The sequence below is a fragment of the Spinacia oleracea genome, chromosome 3 (genome assembly GCF_020520425.1).
Source record: "Spinacia oleracea cultivar Varoflay chromosome 3, BTI_SOV_V1, whole genome shotgun sequence".
NCBI lineage: Eukaryota > Viridiplantae > Streptophyta > Magnoliopsida > Caryophyllales > Amaranthaceae > Spinacia > Spinacia oleracea.
In genome coordinates, this window is record NC_079489.1 from 980,296 (window position 1) to 995,406 (window position 15,111).

The 15,111-nt window shown below is 34.6% G+C and overlaps 3 long non-coding RNA genes across 3 annotated transcripts; all 3 read left to right on the forward strand.

Annotated features, from left to right (window-relative positions):
* The first annotated feature begins 319 nt into the window (after positions 1-319).
* Positions 320-1,618, forward strand: LOC130469237 (uncharacterized). Its single transcript, XR_008929648.1, has 2 exons — positions 320-416; positions 1,437-1,618. It is a non-coding gene; the product is annotated as an uncharacterized lncRNA (long non-coding RNA).
* A 5,330-nt stretch (positions 1,619-6,948) lies between these two features.
* On the forward strand, positions 6,949-8,247 carry LOC130469236 (uncharacterized). Its single transcript, XR_008929647.1, has 2 exons — positions 6,949-7,045; positions 8,066-8,247. It is a non-coding gene; the product is annotated as an uncharacterized lncRNA (long non-coding RNA).
* Positions 8,248-13,578: 5,331 nt separating this feature from the next.
* On the forward strand, positions 13,579-14,877 carry LOC130469238 (uncharacterized). The gene is made up of 2 exons (XR_008929649.1): positions 13,579-13,675; positions 14,696-14,877. It is a non-coding gene; the product is annotated as an uncharacterized lncRNA (long non-coding RNA).
* The last annotated feature ends 234 nt before the right edge of the window (positions 14,878-15,111 follow it).

A 15,111-nucleotide genomic window follows, 5' to 3' on the forward strand; every position in this document is an offset into this window, starting at 1 on the left:
AAATAATGATTTTAATTATTAAAGTGTGAAATTTTAAGGTTTTTAATGATTTAAATCATAATCGAATGATTATATATTATTAAAGCTATTATTTTTATGATTTTAAGAACGTTCATTATGTTTTGTGGACGTTTGAAATTATTTTATATTGCTGGAAATTTTAAAAGGAATGTTTTATTGGAGTTTAGAACGTTTTGGGATCATTAGTTTAATAGTTATTATGCTTGGAGGTTATTTAGTTAAGTTTCGATATTGGGATGGTTCAAAATATGTTTAGGGTGTATTTAGAGTACTTTAGTATTGCTGTAAATTGTTGGATATTGATTGGGGAATTTTATTGGTTGTTTTTAGGCGGAGAATTCTCTGTAGGCGACTTTTGAGTTCGTTAAAGTGGCCTATCAGTTTGTTTACACAAGGTACGTACATACCTGTGTGCTTGGAATGTGTGTGATTTGTTGAAACCATATTGAAATGATTTATGAACTTCGTTATGTTGAAACGATTGAGGAACTTGGTTATGTTGAAATTGTTGATGAACTAGGTTATGTTGAAAGTGCATGTTTAATATTGTTGGATGGACATGTTAAGCATATATATTTCGTTATGAGAATTATAGCATGTTGGTATGGATGATTGATGCGAACATGTTGGTTGGGAACATTAGATTATTATATATATTGATTCAGATCGATTGTTCATTGTTCCCTTTTAGCTTTTCACTACTTTATAAGGGCCGAGGACCTTGTTTAGTAAGTTGAAACCTTATACCCATATAGAGGGGTTGTATCAGTATTAAAGGAAAGGTTGAATTAATTGGAATAAGTCTTGTGTGACGTCTCTGTGATCACTTGTTTAATTCAAAGATAGAAGAAGTTGCGTTTACTTGTTGAATATAATATTTATGTTTGATGAGTCATAACCAAGTATTAAAAGTTAAGTCATGTAAAGTGAACATGAGTAGCAATAGCTTTAGACTGTGCACGTCTAAAGTGACGGACAATCAGGAGTTGGGGTCATGGGTCGCCTATGGCTTTTTCTGGGGCCGGATTGATCACCGGTTCTATTTTTATTTAAAAGTCCCTCGATATCGCAGGTCATTGGGGTTTACGGAGTCGCGCCCGTACCTCGTCTTCCTTAGTGAAGAAGAAGAAGTTTCTAGTAGACAACTCAGTCCATTGACTATTTCAATTTAAATAATGTTAATGATACAAAAGTCTAGTTCAGTCAAACATAGTCTTCAAGTCAATATATCTTGATTATCCTTGCTTATGTTTTATTTAGTACCATGTTAGGATTGTTCGTTTAATAGAATCATGTTAGGATTATTATTGATTTAGTATGTAGTACTCAGCCTTGCTGATTACGTGCTTTTGCTTGTGCATGTTGATCATGGCTATGCCTTATTGATCCTGTGATGACCCAATCTTGGTGAGCAGTCTCTAAGGATCAATAAGCATTGTCCATCTGCAGGTTTGAAGATGATGCATCATTGGGGATCGGGATTAGAGAGCTTGTAGTTAGATTTGCTTTATTAAGTGATTTGGTTTGTTAACTTAAATTTGAAATTTGTCGTACTATTCGTATTTCCTTATTTCAGTTAAATGGGTTTTGGACTAAATCTGTAATCGATTATTTATAAACCTAAAGTTAGTTTTATGTTTTCCGCTGCAAAATTCTGAATAAGCCGTTACGTTTTCACACGGGCGATAATGCCTTGATAATTCTCTACGTTTTATATTAAAAGATTATTTTAGAAAAGAGAGAATTGTCGGGGTGTTACAAAGTGGTATCTAGAAGCTAAGGTTTTACTTTAATAAATTTTTAGGCGCCTAACTATCTAGTTATTTAAAATAAATTTCTTAAAAATCGAGATTCTACGTATTATAGTGTTCAAAAATTGGTACTTTTTTTTGGGGGGCCGATTTCCTTTTATCTTGTTTGAAAGTATACGATATTCCTTATTTACGTTCGAAATCAAATTATTTTTCAAAGTTAAAGTGATACTTTCGACATTTTATTTTTCTTATTATTTATTATTCAAACAAATAAACAAAAATAATATGAATACATTTTTTTTTAAAAAGGAGTTCAAATTTTTTTTTTAGTTGTTTCAAAAGTTAGAATTCGTTAGTTAGGAAATATAAAATCTTTTTCGAATTATTAACTTTATTTTCGAATTTATTCGCTACGCATTTCCTTAATTCATTTTACTTTATTTATTTTATATTTTTATTTATGTTATTACTCTACGTTATAATTTTATTATATTTTCGTTCTTTTATTTCGTTATATAAATGATTCTAATGCTTTAGTTTATGAGAGATGGGTAGTATAAGAAGGGCATATAAGATAGAATTATATGTGCATTAGTAGCTAGTCAATGATAAAAAAATTGATTGTTATGTATGTGCATGTGCTAATTGTTTAAGTGTTACATTTACATGTGCATAAAGAATTGTTTGATTCCACCAAACTTATTGATCACTGAACCTTGTTTATGTTTTGGCTGGAAAATCGTTAGTGAGACCTTGAATTTTTTTATTTCAGGGATAAAATGTTTCTTTCCAAGTATACCAATATAGGATCCTTCGAGAAACTTGATATAGAAACCCCAGATATTTATGTGAAGAAAATTGTGTTTGGATGTGAATATTATGCTAAAGTTTAAGGGCAACCTATCTTAATGAGAAAGGATATCATAGCAGCCACTATCATTAATTGCTTACCTAACGAATTTCCATACCTAGAACTCAAGGAAAAGTTTAAAGACATGCATTCTGATAATGGAACTCCAAACTTGACTAAGTATGGGACTTGGGATGGTAGATGGAAATATGATTCAGAAATTCTGACCACCATTATTGAAGCGGCAGAAAGTGGATTTAGAGACGGTAAAATCGTAGGGAGTCATGTTGGGGATTCAGTTACAGAAGAACCTATGGGAATAAGTGTAAATAATGACCTAGAGGAAAATGATGTAGCTGTGGAGAATGAGAATGTAGGTGTTGAGGCAGAGAATCCTAACCTAGTGGCCCATGAGCCAACCATTGAAATTTCTAGTGATTCAGATGTAGAACTCGAAAGTGAACAGACGGCAAATGAGCCTAATCAAGATGAAGATATGGAAGAAGATGAAGACCCTGAGGAAGAATTTGATGACCTTGAGATCTAAATTTCACTCCGCAAGTTTCAGGAGCAATGGGTAGGCAAGAGGCCACAAATATTTTGAAGTCATAAATAGTTAATTAACTCTTTTATGTTTTAAAGAATAAGTAGCAAAGCTACAACAGTTTAAGGTTAAAGTTTATTGAAGTTTGAAATGTTCTTTATTATTTTCAAGGATGTAATAAACCTCTATGGAGTTAGCAATAAAAGTTAAAGTTTTCAAGGAATTGTCCTTTATTCTATTTTGAGGATTCCATAATACTCCAACCTCTAGGTAGTACGTCGTGGATTAATTGTTTGCATACTCAATGTGAATTGTGGATCAATTTAATTGCCACAATAATATTAAATAATTTGAGTACATAAAGGAAGTGAGGACAAATCTAGACCCTCATGACCAATATGATTCAAAATGTTATGCCTTACGTGCAGTGTGAATGTCTTTCGTGAATTATTGAGGATGATTATTTTCCAATGATTATTGCATCTTGTAGACGATCGTTGCACCTTCATAAACGATTTTCGTGCCTTCGTAAATGATGTGTATTAATGTGAACATTGTTGGTTGAGGCGATCTTTATGGTCAATTCAAGTATTAAATTGTATGGGATAATGTATAAGTGGTGTTTCAAACCTGAAATAGAGTATACTAATTGCAGGTCGCGTTCTAGAATGGCCAACATCAATGATCTAGCTGCTGCGATTCGCCTCTTGGCGGAAAAGCTAACCCAGGAGAGAACTGAGCGCCCCGATTCTGCAGGGGAAATGTTTGAAAGACTTTCTAAGGTCAAGCCACCGTATTTCAAGGGACAAGCAGACCCTACCTTCCTGGAAAACTGGATTAGGGAATTTGAGAAACTATTTGAGGCTGTGAGTTGCCCTGGGAGTATGAGAGTAAGTCAAGCTGTCCTATATCTAAAAGATGAAGCCGATTTGTGGTGGAAAGAAAATGGAAATAGACTAAGTGCTGTTGAGGGATTCAATTGGGATTCATTCATAGTTGCCTTAAGGGGGAAGTTTTATCCTCCTTTTATGAGAAAGCAGAAAGCGCAGGAGTTTATCAACCTTAGGATGGGGAATATGACTATTGCTGAATACTATAGCAAGTTTATAGCTTTATCGAGGTTTGCACCTGAGGTGGTAGCTACTGAGGAATTAAAGGCTCAAAGGTTTGAGCAAGGACTGACTGATGAAATTCAACTGGGATTAGGTGGAGAAACTTTTACTTCCTTAGACATAGTGTATGGGAGAGCTGCTCATATTTATGGTCTGCAGTCTAGAAGGGAAAAGAAAACTGTGGTAATTGGGGAAAAGAGGAAAGATTTTAATGCTGGGGGTAACCAAGAAAACTTTAAAAAGAATAGAAACGGAAATGGGAATGGAAATGGAAATTTCCAAGGAGGAAACAATCAGGGGCACCACAACAACTCGAACCCATCTGAGAGAGTGCATCATTGCAAGATGTGCAGTAACAATCACCCTGGTAAGAACTGCAAAGGAGAATTAGTGACCTGCAACTATTGTCAGAAAAGGGGACATAGGGAGTATGAGTGCTTCACTAAGCACAGAAAGGAACAAAATAGTAATGGAGGTGGAAACCAAGTGAGGTTTAACCAGTCTGGAGGTCAAAATTCAAAGCCTGGAGGGGCACAAAACAATCAAGAGAACTATAATAAGCCTGCAAATGATAACAACAACCCGAATAAGGCTCCAGGAAAGTTGTACATGATGAATCGGAATGAGGATGAACGATCTGCCGATATAGATTCTGGTACTTTTCTATTAACTCCGCGCAAGTTAAGCATTATTTAATTCGTGGTGACTTGTTCTTTTGTTTAGTCATCTGTTGCGAAAAGTCTAAAGTTAGTAGTTTTAGTGAAATAGGAATTTTGAGGATAGAATTCGTCGAAAAAGAATTTTGGTTAGCTATTCCCTGAGGTGAGTTACGAGGGCGTAACTCGTTTTCTTTAAGGGGGGTAGAATGCGATAGAAATTCGCACTTTTTACCTATTTTATGTCATTTTTATGCATTTTCATGCTCATTTTAGCAAATTTTACAAGTTGATGCAAAGCAAATAGATTCTCCGCATAAGAAAAGGTGTTCATGAGTAACACAAACAGCTTTGAATTGGCAAAAGAGTGCACATAGATGGCACAAGTACTTCTCTAGTAAGAATAAGTTAAAAGCTCTTGGGGAAAAGGTGGGAAATTTTGTGTCAAGTTTCGGGACGAAACTTCTTTTAAGAGGGGTAGATTGTAATCCCCCGTAAATTTATAAATTTTATTAATATATTTTAACGTATATTATTTATATTTAAATAGAATTTATGAATTTTAAGTAATAAATATATAATTAACGTATATTTATTTTATTTTAAGTACGTTCTAAATATTTAACGATTTTTGAACTTTATTATATTTATATATCAAATGTATATTTAATTTTATTTAAATATATTCTAAATATTTTAACGGTTTGTGCAATCAAAAATAATGTTTGAATTTTAAGTTGAAAAGAATTCGAATTACGAAAATCGATTGAATTTAGAAAACGATCATATTTCGGTTTTGGATTCGAATCCTAAAATTAAACTCCTAACTCTAGCCCAATTGGTGAAGCCCAAAGTAATAAAACCCAAACTACATACTCCCTTTCTCTTTTCCTAATTCACGTGAAACCAAAGAAGAAAAAAAAAAAAAAAAAAACGTGAAAAGCAAAACCCTCAGACCCTCTTCAAACTTCACGTAAAAACCCAAAAGCCTGTTGTACCAAGCCACCGCCGTTGTCCCAGCCGCCGCAGCCACCCGACCACCGTCGCTCCTCCTCCTCCTGTGCCCGGTAATTCCTCCTCCTCCCTCTCGTCTATAATTTCTTTCTTTCTCCCTTCTTCTTCTTCTTCTTCCCTTAATTAATCATGAGTTCTGTTTTGCTCAACCACCACCAGCGCTCGCAACCACCGCCACCTGGTTGCTGTTTCTGCGTCTACCCCGCGCCGCACCGCCTGCACCGTCGTTGTGGCCCTGCCCGCTCGGCCTGCTCCTCCCTCCTTCCTCCTCCACGCAAGCACACTCCCCTCGCCACCATCACTAGTGTCAGCCACCAGTTGCGTCGCGCCGCCTGTCCGCCGCGCCGTAGACCACCCGCCTGCTGCCGCCACCACTGCCGCCGGCCAGCAACCCATTCCCTCTCTTTTGGTTGTTTCTTAAACCCTAAGTTATTTAAATCTTTTAATTAAGTTTATTAATTTGAATTTATGCTCTTGAATTTAAATTATATGTTTCTATGATTTAACTAGAATTTTCAGATTTACATATTATGTTTAAATAATGAATTTAATAACGTTTTAATAATTTAAATTGCGTTTCTTGAATTTAAATTATAAGATTTATGATTTAATTGTGGATTTCAGAATTTTAGGTTTGCATAATTAAATTATTAATTTTCAGATTAGGTAATTGAAATGAAATAATGATTTTAATTATTAAAGTGTGAAATTTTAAGGTTTTTAATGATTTAAATCATAATCGAATGATTATATATTATTAAAGCTATTATTTTTATGATTTTAAGAACGTTCATTATGTTTTGTGGACGTTTGAAATTATTTTATATTGCTGGAAATTTTAAAAGGAATGTTTTATTGGAGTTTAGAACGTTTTGGGATCATTAGTTTAATAGTTATTATGCTTGGAGGTTATTTAGTTAAGTTTCGATATTGGGATGGTTCAAAATATGTTTAGGGTGTATTTAGAGTACTTTAGTATTGCTGTAAATTGTTGGATATTGATTGGGGAATTTTATTGGTTGTTTTTAGGCGGAGAATTCTCTGTAGGCGACTTTTGAGTTCGTTAAAGTGGCCTATCAGTTTGTTTACACAAGGTACGTACATACCTGTGTGCTTGGAATGTGTGTGATTTGTTGAAACCATATTGAAATGATTTATGAACTTCGTTATGTTGAAACGATTGAGGAACTTGGTTATGTTGAAATTGTTGATGAACTAGGTTATGTTGAAAGTGCATGTTTAATATTGTTGGATGGACATGTTAAGCATATATATTTCGTTATGAGAATTATAGCATGTTGGTATGGATGATTGATGCGAACATGTTGGTTGGGAACATTAGATTATTATATATATTGATTCAGATCGATTGTTCATTGTTCCCTTTTAGCTTTTCACTACTTTATAAGGGCCGAGGACCTTGTTTAGTAAGTTGAAACCTTATACCCATATAGAGGGGTTGTATCAGTATTAAAGGAAAGGTTGAATTAATTGGAATAAGTCTTGTGTGACGTCTCTGTGATCACTTGTTTAATTCAAAGATAGAAGAAGTTGCGTTTACTTGTTGAATATAATATTTATGTTTGATGAGTCATAACCAAGTATTAAAAGTTAAGTCATGTAAAGTGAACATGAGTAGCAATAGCTTTAGACTGTGCACGTCTAAAGTGACGGACAATCAGGAGTTGGGGTCATGGGTCGCCTATGGCTTTTTCTGGGGCCGGATTGATCACCGGTTCTATTTTTATTTAAAAGTCCCTCGATATCGCAGGTCATTGGGGTTTACGGAGTCGCGCCCGTACCTCGTCTTCCTTAGTGAAGAAGAAGAAGTTTCTAGTAGACAACTCAGTCCATTGACTATTTCAATTTAAATAATGTTAATGATACAAAAGTCTAGTTCAGTCAAACATAGTCTTCAAGTCAATATATCTTGATTATCCTTGCTTATGTTTTATTTAGTACCATGTTAGGATTGTTCGTTTAATAGAATCATGTTAGGATTATTATTGATTTAGTATGTAGTACTCAGCCTTGCTGATTACGTGCTTTTGCTTGTGCATGTTGATCATGGCTATGCCTTATTGATCCTGTGATGACCCAATCTTGGTGAGCAGTCTCTAAGGATCAATAAGCATTGTCCATCTGCAGGTTTGAAGATGATGCATCATTGGGGATCGGGATTAGAGAGCTTGTAGTTAGATTTGCTTTATTAAGTGATTTGGTTTGTTAACTTAAATTTGAAATTTGTCGTACTATTCGTATTTCCTTATTTCAGTTAAATGGGTTTTGGACTAAATCTGTAATCGATTATTTATAAACCTAAAGTTAGTTTTATGTTTTCCGCTGCAAAATTCTGAATAAGCCGTTACGTTTTCACACGGGCGATAATGCCTTGATAATTCTCTACGTTTTATATTAAAAGATTATTTTAGAAAAGAGAGAATTGTCGGGGTGTTACAAAGTGGTATCTAGAAGCTAAGGTTTTACTTTAATAAATTTTTAGGCGCCTAACTATCTAGTTATTTAAAATAAATTTCTTAAAAATCGAGATTCTACGTATTATAGTGTTCAAAAATTGGTACTTTTTTTTGGGGGGCCGATTTCCTTTTATCTTGTTTGAAAGTATACGATATTCCTTATTTACGTTCGAAATCAAATTATTTTTCAAAGTTAAAGTGATACTTTCGACATTTTATTTTTCTTATTATTTATTATTCAAACAAATAAACAAAAATAATATGAATACATTTTTTTTTAAAAAGGAGTTCAAATTTTTTTTTTAGTTGTTTCAAAAGTTAGAATTCGTTAGTTAGGAAATATAAAATCTTTTTCGAATTATTAACTTTATTTTCGAATTTATTCGCTACGCATTTCCTTAATTCATTTTACTTTATTTATTTTATATTTTTATTTATGTTATTACTCTACGTTATAATTTTATTATATTTTCGTTCTTTTATTTCGTTATATAAATGATTCTAATGCTTTAGTTTATGAGAGATGGGTAGTATAAGAAGGGCATATAAGATAGAATTATATGTGCATTAGTAGCTAGTCAATGATAAAAAAATTGATTGTTATGTATGTGCATGTGCTAATTGTTTAAGTGTTACATTTACATGTGCATAAAGAATTGTTTGATTCCACCAAACTTATTGATCACTGAACCTTGTTTATGTTTTGGCTGGAAAATCGTTAGTGAGACCTTGAATTTTTTTATTTCAGGGATAAAATGTTTCTTTCCAAGTATACCAATATAGGATCCTTCGAGAAACTTGATATAGAAACCCCAGATATTTATGTGAAGAAAATTGTGTTTGGATGTGAATATTATGCTAAAGTTTAAGGGCAACCTATCTTAATGAGAAAGGATATCATAGCAGCCACTATCATTAATTGCTTACCTAACGAATTTCCATACCTAGAACTCAAGGAAAAGTTTAAAGACATGCATTCTGATAATGGAACTCCAAACTTGACTAAGTATGGGACTTGGGATGGTAGATGGAAATATGATTCAGAAATTCTGACCACCATTATTGAAGCGGCAGAAAGTGGATTTAGAGACGGTAAAATCGTAGGGAGTCATGTTGGGGATTCAGTTACAGAAGAACCTATGGGAATAAGTGTAAATAATGACCTAGAGGAAAATGATGTAGCTGTGGAGAATGAGAATGTAGGTGTTGAGGCAGAGAATCCTAACCTAGTGGCCCATGAGCCAACCATTGAAATTTCTAGTGATTCAGATGTAGAACTCGAAAGTGAACAGACGGCAAATGAGCCTAATCAAGATGAAGATATGGAAGAAGATGAAGACCCTGAGGAAGAATTTGATGACCTTGAGATCTAAATTTCACTCCGCAAGTTTCAGGAGCAATGGGTAGGCAAGAGGCCACAAATATTTTGAAGTCATAAATAGTTAATTAACTCTTTTATGTTTTAAAGAATAAGTAGCAAAGCTACAACAGTTTAAGGTTAAAGTTTATTGAAGTTTGAAATGTTCTTTATTATTTTCAAGGATGTAATAAACCTCTATGGAGTTAGCAATAAAAGTTAAAGTTTTCAAGGAATTGTCCTTTATTCTATTTTGAGGATTCCATAATACTCCAACCTCTAGGTAGTACGTCGTGGATTAATTGTTTGCATACTCAATGTGAATTGTGGATCAATTTAATTGCCACAATAATATTAAATAATTTGAGTACATAAAGGAAGTGAGGACAAATCTAGACCCTCATGACCAATATGATTCAAAATGTTATGCCTTACGTGCAGTGTGAATGTCTTTCGTGAATTATTGAGGATGATTATTTTCCAATGATTATTGCATCTTGTAGACGATCGTTGCACCTTCATAAACGATTTTCGTGCCTTCGTAAATGATGTGTATTAATGTGAACATTGTTGGTTGAGGCGATCTTTATGGTCAATTCAAGTATTAAATTGTATGGGATAATGTATAAGTGGTGTTTCAAACCTGAAATAGAGTATACTAATTGCAGGTCGCGTTCTAGAATGGCCAACATCAATGATCTAGCTGCTGCGATTCGCCTCTTGGCGGAAAAGCTAACCCAGGAGAGAACTGAGCGCCCCGATTCTGCAGGGGAAATGTTTGAAAGACTTTCTAAGGTCAAGCCACCGTATTTCAAGGGACAAGCAGACCCTACCTTCCTGGAAAACTGGATTAGGGAATTTGAGAAACTATTTGAGGCTGTGAGTTGCCCTGGGAGTATGAGAGTAAGTCAAGCTGTCCTATATCTAAAAGATGAAGCCGATTTGTGGTGGAAAGAAAATGGAAATAGACTAAGTGCTGTTGAGGGATTCAATTGGGATTCATTCATAGTTGCCTTAAGGGGGAAGTTTTATCCTCCTTTTATGAGAAAGCAGAAAGCGCAGGAGTTTATCAACCTTAGGATGGGGAATATGACTATTGCTGAATACTATAGCAAGTTTATAGCTTTATCGAGGTTTGCACCTGAGGTGGTAGCTACTGAGGAATTAAAGGCTCAAAGGTTTGAGCAAGGACTGACTGATGAAATTCAACTGGGATTAGGTGGAGAAACTTTTACTTCCTTAGACATAGTGTATGGGAGAGCTGCTCATATTTATGGTCTGCAGTCTAGAAGGGAAAAGAAAACTGTGGTAATTGGGGAAAAGAGGAAAGATTTTAATGCTGGGGGTAACCAAGAAAACTTTAAAAAGAATAGAAACGGAAATGGGAATGGAAATGGAAATTTCCAAGGAGGAAACAATCAGGGGCACCACAACAACTCGAACCCATCTGAGAGAGTGCATCATTGCAAGATGTGCAGTAACAATCACCCTGGTAAGAACTGCAAAGGAGAATTAGTGACCTGCAACTATTGTCAGAAAAGGGGACATAGGGAGTATGAGTGCTTCACTAAGCACAGAAAGGAACAAAATAGTAATGGAGGTGGAAACCAAGTGAGGTTTAACCAGTCTGGAGGTCAAAATTCAAAGCCTGGAGGGGCACAAAACAATCAAGAGAACTATAATAAGCCTGCAAATGATAACAACAACCCGAATAAGGCTCCAGGAAAGTTGTACATGATGAATCGGAATGAGGATGAACGATCTGCCGATATAGATTCTGGTACTTTTCTATTAACTCCGCGCAAGTTAAGCATTATTTAATTCGTGGTGACTTGTTCTTTTGTTTAGTCATCTGTTGCGAAAAGTCTAAAGTTAGTAGTTTTAGTGAAATAGGAATTTTGAGGATAGAATTCGTCGAAAAAGAATTTTGGTTAGCTATTCCCTGAGGTGAGTTACGAGGGCGTAACTCGTTTTCTTTAAGGGGGGTAGAATGCGATAGAAATTCGCACTTTTTACCTATTTTATGTCATTTTTATGCATTTTCATGCTCATTTTAGCAAATTTTACAAGTTGATGCAAAGCAAATAGATTCTCCGCATAAGAAAAGGTGTTCATGAGTAACACAAACAGCTTTGAATTGGCAAAAGAGTGCACATAGATGGCACAAGTACTTCTCTAGTAAGAATAAGTTAAAAGCTCTTGGGGAAAAGGTGGGAAATTTTGTGTCAAGTTTCGGGACGAAACTTCTTTTAAGAGGGGTAGATTGTAATCCCCCGTAAATTTATAAATTTTATTAATATATTTTAACGTATATTATTTATATTTAAATAGAATTTATGAATTTTAAGTAATAAATATATAATTAACGTATATTTATTTTATTTTAAGTACGTTCTAAATATTTAACGATTTTTGAACTTTATTATATTTATATATCAAATGTATATTTAATTTTATTTAAATATATTCTAAATATTTTAACGGTTTGTGCAATCAAAAATAATGTTTGAATTTTAAGTTGAAAAGAATTCGAATTACGAAAATCGATTGAATTTAGAAAACGATCATATTTCGGTTTTGGATTCGAATCCTAAAATTAAACTCCTAACTCTAGCCCAATTGGTGAAGCCCAAAGTAATAAAACCCAAACTACATACTCCCTTTCTCTTTTCCTAATTCACGTGAAACCAAAGAAGAAAAAAAAAAAAAAAAAAAACGTGAAAAGCAAAACCCTCAGACCCTCTTCAAACTTCACGTAAAAACCCAAAAGCCTGTTGTACCAAGCCACCGCCGTTGTCCCAGCCGCCGCAGCCACCCGACCACCGTCGCTCCTCCTCCTCCTGTGCCCGGTAATTCCTCCTCCTCCCTCTCGTCTATAATTTCTTTCTTTCTCCCTTCTTCTTCTTCTTCTTCCCTTAATTAATCATGAGTTCTGTTTTGCTCAACCACCACCAGCGCTCGCAACCACCGCCACCTGGTTGCTGTTTCTGCGTCTACCCCGCGCCGCACCGCCTGCACCGTCGTTGTGGCCCTGCCCGCTCGGCCTGCTCCTCCCTCCTTCCTCCTCCACGCAAGCACACTCCCCTCGCCACCATCACTAGTGTCAGCCACCAGTTGCGTCGCGCCGCCTGTCCGCCGCGCCGTAGACCACCCGCCTGCTGCCGCCACCACTGCCGCCGGCCAGCAACCCATTCCCTCTCTTTTGGTTGTTTCTAAAACCCTAAGTTATTTAAATCTTTTAATTAAGTTTATTAATTTGAATTTATGCTCTTGAATTTAAATTATATGTTTCTATGATTTAACTAGAATTTTCAGATTTACATATTATGTTTAAATAATGAATTTAATAACGTTTTAATAATTTAAATTGCGTTTCTTGAATTTAAATTATAAGATTTATGATTTAATTGTGGATTTCAGAATTTTAGGTTTGCATAATTAAATTATTAATTTTCAGATTAGGTAATTGAAATGAAATAATGATTTTAATTATTAAAGTGTGAAATTTTAAGGTTTTTAATGATTTAAATCATAATCGAATGATTATATATTATTAAAGCTATTATTTTTATGATTTTAAGAACGTTCATTATGTTTTGTGGACGTTTGAAATTATTTTATATTGCTGGAAATTTTAAAAGGAATGTTTTATTGGAGTTTAGAACGTTTTGGGATCATTAGTTTAATAGTTATTATGCTTGGAGGTTATTTAGTTAAGTTTCGATATTGGGATGGTTCAAAATATGTTTAGGGTGTATTTAGAGTACTTTAGTATTGCTGTAAATTGTTGGATATTGATTGGGGAATTTTATTGGTTGTTTTTAGGCGGAGAATTCTCTGTAGGCGACTTTTGAGTTCGTTAAAGTGGCCTATCAGTTTGTTTACACAAGGTACGTACATACCTGTGTGCTTGGAATGTGTGTGATTTGTTGAAACCATATTGAAATGATTTATGAACTTCGTTATGTTGAAACGATTGAGGAACTTGGTTATGTTGAAATTGTTGATGAACTAGGTTATGTTGAAAGTGCATGTTTAATATTGTTGGATGGACATGTTAAGCATATATATTTCGTTATGAGAATTATAGCATGTTGGTATGGATGATTGATGCGAACATGTTGGTTGGGAACATTAGATTATTATATATATTGATTCAGATCGATTGTTCATTGTTCCCTTTTAGCTTTTCACTACTTTATAAGGGCCGAGGACCTTGTTTAGTAAGTTGAAACCTTATACCCATATAGAGGGGTTGTATCAGTATTAAAGGAAAGGTTGAATTAATTGGAATAAGTCTTGTGTGACGTCTCTGTGATCACTTGTTTAATTCAAAGATAGAAGAAGTTGCGTTTACTTGTTGAATATAATATTTATGTTTGATGAGTCATAACCAAGTATTAAAAGTTAAGTCATGTAAAGTGAACATGAGTAGCAATAGCTTTAGACTGTGCACGTCTAAAGTGACGGACAATCAGGAGTTGGGGTCATGGGTCGCCTATGGCTTTTTCTGGGGCCGGATTGATCACCGGTTCTATTTTTATTTAAAAGTCCCTCGATATCGCAGGTCATTGGGGTTTACGGAGTCGCGCCCGTACCTCGTCTTCCTTAGTGAAGAAGAAGAAGTTTCTAGTAGACAACTCAGTCCATTGACTATTTCAATTTAAATAATGTTAATGATACAAAAGTCTAGTTCAGTCAAACATAGTCTTCAAGTCAATATATCTTGATTATCCTTGCTTATGTTTTATTTAGTACCATGTTAGGATTGTTCGTTTAATAGAATCATGTTAGGATTATTATTGATTTAGTATGTAGTACTCAGCCTTGCTGATTACGTGCTTTTGCTTGTGCATGTTGATCATGGCTATGCCTTATTGATCCTGTGATGACCCAATCTTGGTGAGCAGTCTCTAAGGATCAATAAGCATTGTCCATCTGCAGGTTTGAAGATGATGCATCATTGGGGATCGGGATTAGAGAGCTTGTAGTTAGATTTGCTTTATTAAGTGATTTGGTTTGTTAACTTAAATTTGAAATTTGTCGTACTATTCGTATTTCCTTATTTCAGTTAAATGGGTTTTGGACTAAATCTGTAATCGATTATTTATAAACCTAAAGTTAGTTTTATGTTTTCCGCTGCAAAATTCTGAATAAGCCGTTACGTTTTCACACGGGCGATAATGCCTTGATAATTCTCTACGTTTTATATTAAAAGATTATTTTAGAAAAGAGAGAATTGTCGGGGTGTTACAGTCAAGGCCGGAGTTTTTTTGTCAACGACCATAATAATCCGGCCAAAGATTACTCGTATTATAAGTATTTT